Below are 15,151 nucleotides of genomic sequence, written 5' to 3' on the forward strand. Positions count from 1 at the left end.
AGGGGCGCTGTCACAGCCTTCCATGGACAGTGCTGGGCAATGGGCCCCGCAGTGTCTTTTTATGGGCTGCATAGTTTGCTTGAGGGGAGCAGGAAGAGGCTGTGGGTGGGGACCAGGGTTGCGGCCTACCAGCCGTGGGCAGGGCTGCAGAGTGATTTTGGTAATCTAGACGAACTATCAATAATTTAAAACTTGATGTATATATATCTCCCCTCTTCCTCCCCTCCCCCCCCCTTTGAAGAAGCTAGGGTATGAAGAATCATGGAGAGAGGAGGAGGAAGGGGGTATGTGGAGGCTTCTGCCCAGGGCTACCTCTGATAGCCCAAATGTTGTACATGTTGCTACTCAGCATGAGGGCCTATCCTAATAGCTCCAGGCCGGTCTCTTTTCTGTCTCCTCTCCTGGACTGGGCACCCCCATAGCCTCTCACCCAACCCACCACCTTCCCCATCCCCAAACCCCAGGGCTAAAGGGCCTTTCACTTTCCCAAAGTCTGTGTGTCCGAGTGCTGGCTTGTCCATTTGGTATCTTCCTGGATGGGCTGGCCGGTGAGTGATGTTGGGGCTTGGCTGACCATGGTGGTGGGTCTGCTGGAAGACTGGGAGGGGCACCACTTCCTGCCCTCACCGCTGCCGCCTCCTACTGCCACTGGGTGTCGTTTATAGTTGCCCTCCTCACCCATGGGGGGATCCACTCGGAAGTCTTTGAGACGTCGGAATTTGCCGAGGTATTCTTGCAGTTTGCGGTCAATGTCCAAATTTTTGGCTTTGAAATATTTTAAGAAGGCCCAGAACTTCTCCACTCCATAGAGTTGGCCAGCTTCATAGTCCTATATGGTTTCCTCCTGAAAATCCTTGAATATGTTCAGCCAGAACTTCTTTTCCAGTCCATAAGTGTAGTATCGAAAAAGGCACTCCAAACCATATCTGTAGCCTTCTTTGGCATCCTCCAGAGCCAGCTGGAGGAAGGAGGACCAGAAGCGGAAGAGTGTGTTCATTTCCTGAGACTGGCCAGTGCCCAAGCATTTCTGATCATTAAGGCAGTGCCTGCGATACTTGTGGTAGACGTGTTGTGTGAAGCTATTTTCCTTGAGCAGCTCACAAGAAGGATGCTGGAATTTGAGCAGTGACTGAGGAGTACAGCCATAGCTGCCAACCATAGGTGTCCCTTCTGAGAGACTGGAGCTGATGGAAGCAGTCCGAGGCCCGTGCTTATGAGAATCCATCACTCAGCCCACATGACTCCCCAAAGGTGGATTTGAGCTGTGACTTGTCTTCCTTTTCCGAGGCATCTTGGCATCTATTGTTCGTCCTTCCTTCATCACTGGGTAAAACCGTGACATCTGGCTAGTCTTTGAGCTGTGGTGTCCGGGGGGTCCTGGCATTGCGGTAGTTTGGCGACTCTGGGACAGTGGTTGCTAGAGACTGGGCGATGGAGGGCTCTGGAGCACCAAACAACTTGTTGGCTAGGGCATCTGTTGGGACTTGCTGGAACCGGGGCGGCCCAGGGAGGATCCATGGGAGGGAGGTTCTGGAGTCAAGAGTGTCAGATTGCTCCCGGCTGATCATGTTGACTTTCTTGAAGTTCTTGACTTCTTGCTTGATCTGGGAATACCTCAGGTTCAAACTTCTCAGTCCACAGGTCTTGCTCATAGTTGAAGAGCCCGTCATTAATGACCTTGGCCAGCTCGGTACTCATCTTGGCACGTGAGGTGTGGTTGCCTGTGCAGTCCCTGGGTGCCAGCGCATGTAAGGTGGCGTCTGGGTGATAAGGAGGATCTTGTTAACATCCCTGTCATCAGTCTCATAGTCAGAGTCCTTATCGGACCAGGCGGTGAAGGTGTTCTTAGGCCCATCCATCTGTTCCGTCTCCTCGTCAAACAGGAAATCCAGTTCATCTTGCTCATCCTGATCCTTGGACATCAGCTGCTGGGAGGCAGCTGCTGAGGCAGAGAAGGTGGGTGGATGAATCTGGGCTCCTCTGACTTCTTGGACCGTGCTGGGGAGGGCTGAGGCCTCTTCTTCACTTTAATCCAGTTCTCGGAATCCAGGTCAGGCAGGCTTCCAGACAGGCCCTTGGGCAGTGTCTTTAGGTTGCTGACCTCTTCTGTTTTAGTTGGCACTGGGGTGACTGCACAGGGAGACCCAGGTGCTGACTCTGTCTCCTTCTGGTAGTGCTGGTGGGGTACAAACTCAAGGCAGTTGAGAAGCTGGGAGAAATCAGTCTTGGAATAATCCACTATTGAGGGACTAGGAAGAGGCCATTTCTCAGGCTCCTCCCTACTGCGAACTTTCTCATCAACGATCTCCACCACCTTGCTGTCCTTTAGGGCCGCAAAGATGAGTGAAATGTTGGTGGTTAGGGCCTAGACTCAGTGGAAGGAAGCAATAAGGGTGATGGGAAGGAAACCATCAGCATCCATTTCTTGTCGCAGGAAGAAATCTCATTCTAAATTGTCCACACCGAAGTAGTATTCAATCAAAGACTTGATGTAGTCTTTGAGCAGCTTCTGGTCCACACCATAAAGCTCAGTGCTACTGACATTGTCCAAGTAGTAGGTGTTGTTATTCATGTATTTGGGGGTGTGAGACCCCTCTGCAGCATCATACTTTCAGTAGCCAAACTAGTAGTGGTAGTCAAAATGAGCAGCCCATCACTCTTTTTTTTTTTTTTTTTCAGAACATAATTTTATTATATCTTAATGTAAAAAAAAAACCCACCTAAGGTAAATTTCCTATTTTATAACTATATCATTTTTATAATACCATAATATTATAATAACAATTTCACTGCAAGCGATGAACATGTAATTGCATTTCTTATATAGTAGCATATTATAATTTACCACCATGAACTTCATGCTTTTTTCCCTTAATTTGTTTTTAATCTTCATTTTATTGAGATATATTCACATACCACGCAGTCATACAAAACAAATCGTACTTTCGATTGTTTACAGTACCATTACATAGTTGTACATTCATCACCTAAATCAATCCCTGACACCTTCATTAGCACACACACAAAAATAACAAGAATAATAATTAGAGTGAAAAAGAGCAATTGAAGTAAAAAAGAACACTGGGTACCTTTGTCTGTTTGTTTCCTTCCCCTATTTTTCTACTCATCCATCCATAAACTAGATAAAGTGGAGTGTGGTCCTTATGGCTTTCCCAATCCCATTGTCACCCCTCATAAGCTACATTTTTATACAACTGTCTTCGAGATTCATGGGTTCTGGGTTGTAGTTTGATAGTTTCAGGTATCCACCACCAGCTACTCCAGTTCTTTAGAACCTAAAAAGGGTTGTCTAAAGTGTGCGTAAGAGTGCCCACCAGAGTGACCTCTCGGCTCCTTTTGGAATCTCTCTGCCACTGAAGCTTATTTCATTTCCTTTCACATCCCCCTTTTGGTCAAGAAGATGTTCTCCGTCCCACGATGCCAGGTCCACATTCCTCCCCGGGAGTCATATTCCACGTTTCCAGGGAGATTCACTCCCCTGGGTGTCTGATCCCATGTAGAGGGGAGGGCAGTGATTTCACCTTTCAAGTTGGCTTAGCCAGAGAGAGAGGGCTACATCTGAGCAACAAAGAGGCGTTCGGGAGGAGGCTCTTAGGCACAACCATAGGGAGGCCTAGCCTCTCCTTTGCAGCAACCGTCTTCCCAAGGGTAAAACCTATGGTAGAGGGCTGAACCCATCAAACCACCAGTCCCCTATGTCTGTGGTCATGTTAGCAACCATGGAGGTGGGGTAGGCCAATACCCCTGCATTCCCCACAGGTTCCTCAAGGGGGCACTACATCTTTTTTTTTTTCTTGTTTTTCTTTTTTTTTTTTTTTAACTTTCCCTTCTTTTTTAAATCAACTGTATGAAAAAAAAAGTTAAAAAGAAAACAAACATACAATAAAAGAACATTTCAAAGAGACCATAACAAGGGAGTAAGAAAAAGACAACTAGCCTAAGATAACTGCTTAACTTCCAACATGTTCCTACTTTACCCCAAGAAAGTTACATAATATAGCAACATTTCTGTGAACTTGTTCCTACTATATCCATCAGAAATTAACAGACCATAGTCATTCCTGGGCATCCCCAGAACGTTAAATAGCTTATCTGTTTTTCTTGGATTATTGTTCCCCCTTCCTTAATTGCTCTCTATTGCTAGTTCCCCTACATTCTACATTATAAACCATTTGTTCTACATTTTTCAAAGTTCACATTAGTGGTAGCATATAATATTTCTCTTTTTGTGCCTGGCTTATTTCGCTCAGCATTATGTCTTCAAGGTTCATCCATGTTGTCATATGTTTCACGAGATTGTTCCTTCTTATTGCCGCGTAGTATTCCATCGTGTGTATATACCACATTTTATTTATCCACTCATCTGTTGAAGGACATTTGGGTTGTTTCTGTCTCTTGGCAATTGTGAATAATGCTGCTATGAACATTGGCGTGCAGATATCTGTTCGTGTCACTGCTTTCCGACCTTCCGGGAATATACCGAGAAGTGGAATCGCTGGATCGAATGGTAACTCTATATCTAGTTTTCTAAGGAACTGCCAGACTGACTTCCAGAGTGGCTGAACCATTATACAATCACACCAACAATGAATAAGAGTTCCAGTTTCTCCACATCCCCTCCAGCATTTGTAGTTTCCTGTTTGTTTAATGGCAGCCATTCTAACCGGTGTTAGATGGTATCTCATTGTGGTCTTAATTTGCATCTCTCTAATAGCTAGTGAAGCTGAACATTTTTTCATGTGTTTCTTGGCCATTTGTTTTTCCTCTTCAGAGAACTGTCTTTTCATATCTTTTGCCCATTTTATAATTGGGTTGTCTGTACTATTGTCATTGAGTTGTAGGATTTCTTTATATATGCAAGATATCAGTCTTTTGTCAGATACATGGTTTCCAAAAATTTGTTCCCATTGAGTTGGCTGCCTCTTTACCTTTTTGAGAAATTCCTTTGAGGTGCAGAAACTTTTAAGCTTGAGGAGTTCCCATTTCTCTATTTTCTCTTTTGTTGCTTGTGCTTTGGGTGTAAAGTCTAGGAAGTGGCCGCCTAATACAAGGTCTTGAAGATGTTTTCCTACATTATCTTCTAGGAGTTTTATGGTACTTTCTTTTATATTGAGATCTTTGGTCCATTTTGAGTTAATTTTTGTGTAGGGGGTGAGGTAGGGGTCCTCTTTCGTTCTTTTGGATATGGATATCCAACTCTCCCAGCCCCATTTGTTGAAAAGACCATTATGACTCAGTTCAGTGACTTTGGGGGCCTTATCAAAGATCAGTCGGCCATAGATCTGAGGGTCTATCTCCGAATTCTCAATTCGATTCCATTGATCTATATGTCTATCTTTGTGCCAATACCATGCTGTTTTGGCAACTGTGGCTTTATAATAAGCTTCAAAGTCAGGGAGTGTAAGTCCTCCCACTTCGTTTTTCTTTTTTAGAGTGTCTTTAGCAATTCGAGGCATCTTCCCTTTCCAAATAAATTTGATTACTAGGTTTTCCAAGTCTGCAAAGTAGGTTGTTGGAATTTTGATTGGGATTGCATTGAATCTGTAGATGAGTTTGGGTAGAATTGACATCTTAATGACATTTAGTCTTCCTATCCATGAACATGGAATATTTTTCCATCTTTTAAGGTCCCCTTCTATTTCTTTTAGTAGAGTTATGTAGTTTTCTTTGTATAGGTCTTTTGCATCTTTGGTTAAGTTGATTCCTAGGTACTTGATTTTTTTAGTTGCTGTTGAAAATGGTATCTTTTTCTTGAGTGTCTCTTCAGTTTGTTCATTTCTAGCATATAGAAACATTACTGACTTATGTGCATTAATCTTGTATCCCGCTACTTTGCTAAATCTGTTTATTAGCTCTAGTAGCTGTATCGTCGATTTCTCAGGGTTTTCTAGATATAAGATCATATCATCTGCAAACAATGACAGTTTTACTTCTTCTTTTCCAATTTCGATGCCTTTTATTTCTTTGTCTTTCCAGATTGCTCTGGCTAGCACTTCCAGCACAATGTTGAATAACAGTGGTGACAGCGGGCATCCTTGTCTTGTTCCTGATCTTAGAGGGAAGGCTTTCAGTCTCTCACCATTGAGTACTATGCTGGCTGTGGGTTTTTCATATATGCTCTTTATCATGTTGAGGAAGTTTCCTTCCATTCCTACCTTTTGAAGTGTTTTTATCAAAAAGGGATGTTGGATTTTGTCAAATGCTTTTTCAGCATCTATTGAGATGATCAATTGATTTTTCCCTTTTGACATGTTAATGTGTTGTAATACATTGATTGATTTTTTTATGTTGAACCATCCTTGCATGCCTGGAATGAACCCCACTTGGTCATGGTGTATGATATTTTTAATGTGTCTTTGGATTCGATTTGCAAGTATTTTGTTGAGGATTTTTGCATCTATATTCATTAGGGAGATTGGCCGGTAGTTTTCCTTTTTTGTAGCATCTTTGCCTGGTTTTGGTATTAGATTGATGTTAGCTTCATAAAATGAGTTAGGTAGTGTTCCATTTTCTTCAGTGTTTTGAAAGAGTTTGAGTAAGATTGGTGTCAGTTCTTTCTGGAAAGTTTGGTAGAATTCCCCTGTGAAGCCATCTGGCCCTGGGCATTTATTTGTGGGAAGATTTTTGATGACTGATTGGATCTCTTTGCTTGTGATGGGTTGGTTGAGGTCTTCTATTTCTTCTCTGGTCAGTCTAGGTTGTTCATATGTTTCCAGGAAATTGTCCATTTCTTCTACATTATCCAGTTTGTTGCCATGCAGTTGTTCATAATATCCTCTTATAATTTTTTTTAAATTTCTTCAGGATCTGCAGTTATGTCACCTTTTTCATTCATTATTTTGTTTATATGGGTCTTCTCTCTTTTTGATTTTGTCAGTCTAGCTAGGGGCTTGTCAATCTTGTTGATCTTCTCAAAGAACCAACTTTTGGTGATATTTATCCTCTCTATTGTTTTTTTGTTCTCTATGTCATTTATTTCTGCTTTAATCCTTGTTATTTCTTTTCTTGTACTTGGTTTAGGATTGGTTTGCTGTTCATTTTCTAGCTTCTTCAGTTGATCCATTAGTTCTTTGATTTTGGCTCTTTCTTCCTTTTTAATATATGCGTTTAGTGCTATAAATTTCCCCCTCAGCACTGCTTTTGCTACATCCCATAGGTTTTGGTATGTTGTGTTCTCATTTTCATTCGTCTCTATATATTTAGCAATTTCTCTTGGTATTTCTTCTTTAACCCACTGATTGTTTAGGAGTGTGTTGTTTAACCTCCAGGTATTTGTGAATTTTCTAAGTCTCTGATGGTTATTGACTTCTAATTGTATTCCATTGTGGTCAGAGAATGTGCTTTGAATAATTTCAATCTTTTTAAATTTATTGAGGCTTGTTTTATGTCCCAGCATATGATCTATTCTGGAGAAAGTTCCGTGAGCACTAGAAAAGTATGTGTGTCCTGGTGATTTGGGATGTAATGTCCTGTATATGTCTGTTAAATCTAATTCATTTATCAGATTGTTTAGGTTTTCAATTTCCTTATTGGTCTTCTGTCTGGTTGATCTATCTCTAGGAGAGAGTGATGTGTTGAAGTCTCCCACAATTATTGTGGAAACATCAATTGCTTCCTTTAGTTTTGCCAGTGTTTTTCTCATGTATTTTGTGGCACCTTGATTGGGTGCATAGACATTTACGATTGTTATTTCTTCTTGTTGAATTGCCCCTTTTATTAGTATGTAGTGGCCTTCTTTGTCTCTCAAAACATCCCTGTATTTGAAGTCTATTTTATCTGAGATTAATATTACTATACCTGCTTTCTTTTGACTGTAGCTTGCATGAAATATTTTTTTCCATCCTTTCACTTTCGGTTTCTTCGTGTCCCTGTGTCTAAGATGAGTCTCTTGTATGCAACATATTGATGGTTCATTTTTTTGATCCATTCTGCGAATCTATATCTTTTAATTGGGGAGTTTAATCCATTTACATTCAACGTCATAACCGTGAAGGCATTTCTTGAATCAGCCATCTTATCCTTTGGTTTATGTTTGTCATATTTTTCCCCTCTCTCTATTAATATCCTTTATTGTACCCATACCGAATCTCTTTAGTACTGAACCTTTCTCCTAGTCTCTCTGTCCTGTCTTTGTTTCTCTGTCTGTAGGGCTCCCTTGAGTATCTCCAGTAGGGCAGGTCTCTTGTCAGCAAATTCTCTCAGCATTTGCTTGTCTGTGAAAAATTTAAGCTCTCCCTCAAATTTGAAGGAGAGCTTTGCTGGATAAAGTATTCTTGGCTGGAAATTTTTCTCACTCAGAATTTTAAATATATCGTGCCACTGCCTTCTTGCCTCCATGGTGGCTGCTGAGTAGTCACTGCTTAGTCTTATGCTGTTTCCTTTGTATGTGGTGAATTGCTTTTCTCTTGCTGCTTTCAGAACTTGCTCCTTCTCTTCTGTGTTTGACAGTGTGATCAGTATATGTCTCGGAGTGGGTTTATTTGGATTTATTTTATTTGGAGTTCGCTGAGCATTTGTGATTTGTGTATTTATGTTGTTTAGAAGGTTTGGGAAGTTTTCCCCAACAATTTCTTTGAATACTCTTCCTAGACCTTTACCCTTTTCTTCCCCTTCTGGGGCACCAATGAGTCTTCTATTCGGACGTTTCATATTATCTATCATATCCCTGAGGTCCATTTCGATTTTTTCAATTTTTTTCCCCATTCTTTCTTTTATGCTTTCATTTTCCATTCTGTCATCTTCCAGGTCACTGATTCGTTGTTCAACTTCCTTTAGTCTTGTACTATGAGTGTCCAGAATCTTTTTAATTTGGTCAACAGTTTCTTTAATTTCCATAAGATCATCCATTTTTTTATTTAGTCTTGCAATGTCTTCTTTATGGTCTTCTAGGGTCTTCTTGATTTCCTTTGTCTCCCGTACTATGGTCTCATTGTTCATCTTTAGTTCTTTGAGTAGCTGCTCTAGGTGCTGTGTCTCTTCTGATCTTTTGATTTGGGTGCTTGGGCTTGGGTTATCCATATCGTCTGTTTTTTTCATATGCTTTATAATTTTCTGTTGTTTTTGGCCTCGTGGCATTTGCTGAACTTGATAGGGTTCTTTTAGGATTTGTAGACCAATTGAAGTCCTTATCTCTAATTTATCAGATCTACAGCTTCGTGGAGTACACTTTAACTAACTAACCAGCAGGTGGCGTCCACGAGCCACCTGTTCTCCACAAGCCAGTTCTCCCCTGCTTAGCCTTTTTGGTGAGTGGGGGAGTGAGTCTTGTGGGGTCCAATTGGTGTACCAAGCTTGCGTGTGTAGTTGGTGTTGCCTGCCCTGTATATGGGGCGTGTTTCTCGGCAGTCAGGGAGGGGGGGTGGCCCTAAGAATCAAATCTCCGTGGTGATCCTAGAGTTTTAAAGCTGCTGCAGTAGTCTAATCCTTCAGTTCAGTCCTGCCACAGTTTGTCTCTGCCACTGACCCACAAGTCCTTGGTATTGGCGTATGGCTCCTGAGACTTGCAAGTGGGCCCATCTTCCAGGCTGTGCACCCCGGGTCCTCTGTTGAGGGATGACTGTGCTATGTCACAGGTGAGTGCCATCCCCCCAGGGCAGTTCTGGGCTGCTGGGCTGTGTAGGGAGGCTCCCAGTCTGCTCAAATGATGGCTGAATGGGGCTTTGTTAATTCACACTGCTCCACCTTCCCAACTCTGGGACAATCAGCTGAGGTTGCAGGGAAGGCTAATGTCCACGCCCAGTTTTGTGGTGTGTGCCTGTTATTTGAAGCGCTTCCGTCACACTGGGTTGTCTGGGGCAGCTCTGGGCTATGGGGCTGGCGATGGGCAGGAGTGTTTCCTGTCCACCAGGTTGATGGCTGTGAGCGGACACCCCCCTTTTCTTGGGAAGTTGTGGTGTTTAGTGAATTTTCTCAGCCACTGGATTATTGCCTTTTGTCTCAGTGCTCTCTTAGTTCTGCTCTTGACTTGACCTGCCCAAATTGCAAGTCTTTGAAGCTTTCTGTATTGGGCTTCTTAGAGTAATTGTTTTAGAAAAAGAAAAAAGGATTAAAAAAAAAAAGGCCCTCCTCAGAGATCTAATGGGTTATTGAAATGCTAAGAGAAAAAGCAACCAGGGCCATTAAGGAAAGGTCCACAGGGCAGAGAGATCAGCTTTTCTTCGGGATTTGCATATGCGCCTCAGGGCCTGCGCTCTGCCCTTCCCCTTTCTATGTTCACCAGAACTCCAAAAATCCTCCGCTTTTATTTTGGAGTTTTTCGTGTTGTTTTTTTTCTATGCCTGTCTCCTCTCTGCTGGGCTGGCTGTTCTCAGATTCTCTGGTGTCTGGTCTCAGTCTGTCTATGGTTGGAGTTTGGATCAGTAGAATGAGTTTCCGATAAGGGCTGCCACTGCAGTTCTCCCTTCTCCTTCCCGGAGCTGACAGCCCCTCCTCCCACAGGACTGAGCCTGGCAGGGAGGGGCGCGGGTCCCCTGGCCGCAAAAACTTACAGATTTCGCTGATCTCAGCAGTTGCACATTTTCATGAGTGTTGTATGAGGTATGCCCAAAGTCAGATTGCTCTGTGGTGTCCAGTCCACGCAGTTCCTGGCTTTTTACCTACTTTCCTGGAGGAGTAACTAAAACATACAGCTCACCAGTCCGCCATCTTGCCCCGCCTCTCCCCATCACTCTTTACACTCAATGTTTCATCCTGGTTGTGCCAGGCAGGCTCTGGTTTGGTCTCTGGTTGCCAGGCTGGGGTGGGGGGTGGGGTGGCCACTGGCACGGGCGCATAGGTGGCAGGGTCAGACCCTTTAATCTCCACACGGTTGGCAGGTATGTGTTGAGGCTCCGGGGGTCAAGCAGGGCATGGGATCACCTTCTCCTCAGGCTTCATGTCTATTTGCAATGTAACCCACTTGTGTTTGTTGTCTTTTTTCTTTTGCCTGCCGTCGCTGGCGGTCCTCATCCCCATTCTTCTCTTCCCCTGATTCGTCTGACTTGGTTTTCGGGCTCTCCTTACTATCACTCCCCTCTCCTTTCTCCTGTTCCTTCATGTCCTTGGGTGGCAGCTTACCGGCAGGCTGAGACTTCTGGGACTGTGGCTGCACACTCCTGTGAGCTCTCTCCCCAGGCTTGGGCCAGTTGATTGCATCTCCAGTCACCAACCTTACTGCCTTTACTCTGTTTAGGAATTGCTGCTCTCACCACCTTGGCTGGGGCAGTGTTCTGGTGGGGACCATCTGTTCATGGTGGCCAGGGCCGGCGGCAACGCGTTGTTAGTCCACCAGTTCACCTTGGGCAGGGGGCGGGGAGGGCTCCATGAAGTCTCGGCGCCCGCTGCAGCTCGCTCCTCCGCTAGCGCCCGGCTCGCCTCTGCCCTCCTCCCCGTCACTGAGAGCTGGACCCTCGGCGCTGGGCAGCTGAGGCGGTCGCGGGCTCTCGCACTCCTGTTGCCTGGTGCCCTTCTTGTGCGGCTTGGCGCGGGGCGGCCGTGGTCTCCGGGTTGGGCTCCCCGCCTCCGACGTCGTTCACTCCCGGCTCGCCCTTGCCCTTGGGCGGCGGCGGAGGCTTCTTCCTCACCAGCCCCCCCCGCCCCCCCGTGCTCTTCGGCCTACAAGAGCGGAGCTGCCCCCAGTAGCAGCAGCCCCACCTGAGTGGCCATCTGCGCCCCTCCCCCCCCCTCCGGGAGTCAGGCGTGCCCGAGGCCGCCTCCCCCTCCTCGAGCTTGGCTCGCAGAGCACCCGCGACGCCTTCCTCCGGGGCGCTGGGCCCCAGTCCCTGCAGAGAAGAGTCAGGGTTCACGCTAGGTGCGGGCCCCCTCCGGGTTGAATGCAGCCGCCGTAGGTCCAAGGCCTGCTGGCGGGGCGGGGTGGGGGGAGGAGGGCCCCCCACTCTGCGGTCCAGGCCTCCTCGGCGCGCGTCCCCCGCCCGTTCCTCGCAAGACGCCCCCACCCCAAATATTGATATTAAATAATATGAAATGTCACTAACATTTTATTATCCCATGATTTTTCACCTTCTTGTCTTATTGCATATATGCTTTCACAGTTCCCTGGAAAATACGATAAGAATTTGACTTATAAATGAAAAGGAGACTTGGATAACAATTTGTTGCATACCAAGGGTACATCAATTCCGTAGAAAATTCCTGGGTCCCACCCTAGAGATAACTGATTTATTAGGTCAAAAGTGGGGTCCAAGAATGTGCGTTTTAAACAAGCATCTTAAAGTGATTCTGTTGCTCTGACCCAGACTTTAAGAAACCAGTTATGTGAGCCTGCTCTAATTGAGATACTGTGTTATACCATAACATTCAATTTCCTGTGGAAATGAAGAGTAGGAATTGTTTTGATTATTCTTTGGGTAAAATTAAAAAAAAAAAAAATTATTGTGGTTACATATACAATGTAAAATTTCCCATTTTAACCACTTTCTTGAGTACAATTCAGTGATACTAATTTGATCCACAATACTGTGCTATCAGCATCATCCTTTGCTATATTTGTCAGGGTTCTCCAGAGAAACATAAGCAATAGGATGTCTGTGTGTGTGTGGGGTGGGGTGTATAAAGAGATTTATTATAAAGAATTGGCTCATGTGACTGTGGGGACTGACAAGTCCTGACTCTGTACAGGCCGTGAGCAGGAAACTCCAGTAAAGGTGATGTTGAAGGCCTCAGTCTGAATTCCCTATGTGAAGTGGGCTGGCTGGAAATTCCAGCATGAGGCAGTGCTGAACTAGAGGTAGAAATTCTTTTTGACTGCTGGTACCCTCAGTTCTGGCTTTTAAGACCTCCTCCAACTGATTGAGGAGAGGGCAATCTACTTTGTCGATCATAGATGCAAATCCCATCTATGAAATACCCTCATACTAAAAAGCAGGCCACTGGGTGGCCAAACTGGATCCCATAACCTGGCTGTGTTGACATATAAAATTAACCATCACAATTAGGAAAACCTTTTCATCATTCCAAACTGAAACTTTGTACACATTAAGAAATAACTCCCCATTCCACCTCACTGCCCAACCCCTTTATAATCTGTAACAGTGGTTAGAAGTTTAATAGATGCAGAAACTGGACAAGGCTTCAATATCCCCCCACCTCCACACAATGTTCCAAAGGGGAGGTAACATGAATGTGGTAGAAAGAACACTAAGAAACCTGGATTTATATCTTAGTATTACCATAACTAGCTGTTCAACAGTAGGCAAGTTGCTTAACTTCTCCATTTGTCACCCTCCTGCCCCACCACATTTTACAAAATAAAGATATAACCTGGTTCATAAGATATGTATGTACTAAACAATTGGTACATGAAGAAGTATTAACAATTTTAAATTAGGGACTGATCTCTAAAGTCCCATTCAATTTTGACAGTCTGGTTAGTATGTATTTATGTGAAACAAGTGTTATTTCATTCTCTCTTTTTTTTTTCTTCTATTTTTCTGGTAAATATTCCCCTTTTTCAATAACACTCCTTTCCTGTACCTCTCCTGCCTCCTCAAATGTGTTCTTCGGTAAGATTATTCCCATTGCTTCTCAGTGCTCTTCTCTTCCTTGCTCTGGTCTAGTTCTCACAACCATCAGGTCTCTTTGCTTGAGGAGGGTATTAATGGTAGCTTTGAAGACACAACTCCACTCAATTTAGGATTACTATGGTCAAGGCATTTCAGAAGATCAAAAAGCAGCTGAGAGTTGTCTTGCACTGGAGGACATTAGGCAAAGTTACCATCAGATAGCTGATTATTGGGATATGTTCATAGTATTTTCAGAGTTAATGCCGAAGTTTTAAATATTATGCCCTATGCTAAAATAGAGTTCTGTCTTTTCAGTCTTTATTCCAGTCATCCACATCCCTTCTCTTATCTTGTTATCTAGTATTTTAGGTTTATGCTTTCTTTAAAATTCCCTAAATTAGTTGTTACCACTGTCATTGTATGGTAACTGCTTAGTTGTAATCATAAGTTTTATCCCTACTTTTAACATTTCTTCTTACGTGCTGCTTTTTTTCTCCTAGGTTTCAATTTCCCTCTTTCTATTGTACTTTTCCTTTAGGTATTTATTAATGCATTTTTTTTTTAATTTTGAGCTTTAACATATATACATAACAGTGATAACTTTCAAAGTACAATTTAACAAGTAGTTAGCAAATTTCAAAGAATGTCATGGGTCAGAGTTCCACAACTTCAGCTATTTCCATTATTGTAAAATATATCATACGTAGAGAAAGGTGTTAACGTTCGATGTACAGCTCAAAAAGCAGCTATATAGGTAATTTCAAAATTTTTGTGGGTTACAGTTCCACAGTTTGAGTTCATATTATGAAACGTAAGGTATATACTGAAAGGTGAAGACTTTCAAAGCACAATTCAACGAGTAGCTGTAGAGCAAATTTCAAATAATGTTATAGGTTACTGTTCCACCATGTCATTTACCTCTGTGCCAGTTTGAATGTATTGTGTCCCCCAAATGCCATTATCTTTGTGGTCTTGTGGGACAGACGTTTTGGTGCTGGTTAGATTTGCTTGGAATGTGCCCCATCCAGCTGTGGGTGGTGACTTTGGTGGGATACTTCCATGGAGGTGTGACCCCACCCATTCAGGGTGGGCCTTGATCAGTGGAATCATATAAAACATGCTGACTCAAAGAGACTGGACGGAGTGCAGCTGTGAGTGATGTTCTGAAGAGAAGCAAGCTTGCTAGAGAGGAACATCCTGGGAGAAAGCCATTTTGGAACCAGAACTTTGGAGCAGACGCCAGCCACGTGCCTTCCCAGCTAACAGAGGTTTTCCAGATGCCTTTGGCCATCCTCCAGTGAAGGTACCTGATTACTGATGTGTTACCTTGGACACTTTATGGCCTTAAGACTGTAACTGTGTAGCCGAATAAACTCCCTTTTTATAAAAGCCAGTCCTTCTCTGGTGTTTTGCATTCTGCAGCATTAGCAAACTAGGACAACCTCCTTCCAGCTATTCCAATACCCCAGCATCTAAAAATAAATACATGTATTTATATAAAGTTTTCAGTATTCATAGACCTTTGTTAAATCTTACCTTGTTTGTTGCTACCCCTTCTCACTTAATCTCTTTCTCCTTCTTCAAGGGTATCTAGGCAGTGAACACCCTAACTTGTTCATATTGCAAGGAAG

The 15,151-nt window shown here is 43.6% G+C and overlaps 1 protein-coding gene and 1 pseudogene across 3 annotated transcripts in view; one reads left to right on the top strand and one right to left on the bottom strand.

Moving 5' to 3' along the window:
• The window catches only part of FAM117B (family with sequence similarity 117 member B), a 226,081-nt gene that overhangs the window by 53,112 nt on the left and 157,818 nt on the right, over window positions 1-15,151 (top strand). The gene's annotated exons all lie outside the window — the stretch shown is intronic.
• On the bottom strand, window positions 479-11,664 carry LOC119544744 (annotated as a pseudogene).

This window comes from Choloepus didactylus, chromosome 9 (genome assembly GCF_015220235.1).
Source record: "Choloepus didactylus isolate mChoDid1 chromosome 9, mChoDid1.pri, whole genome shotgun sequence".
Lineage (NCBI taxonomy): Eukaryota > Metazoa > Chordata > Mammalia > Pilosa > Megalonychidae > Choloepus > Choloepus didactylus.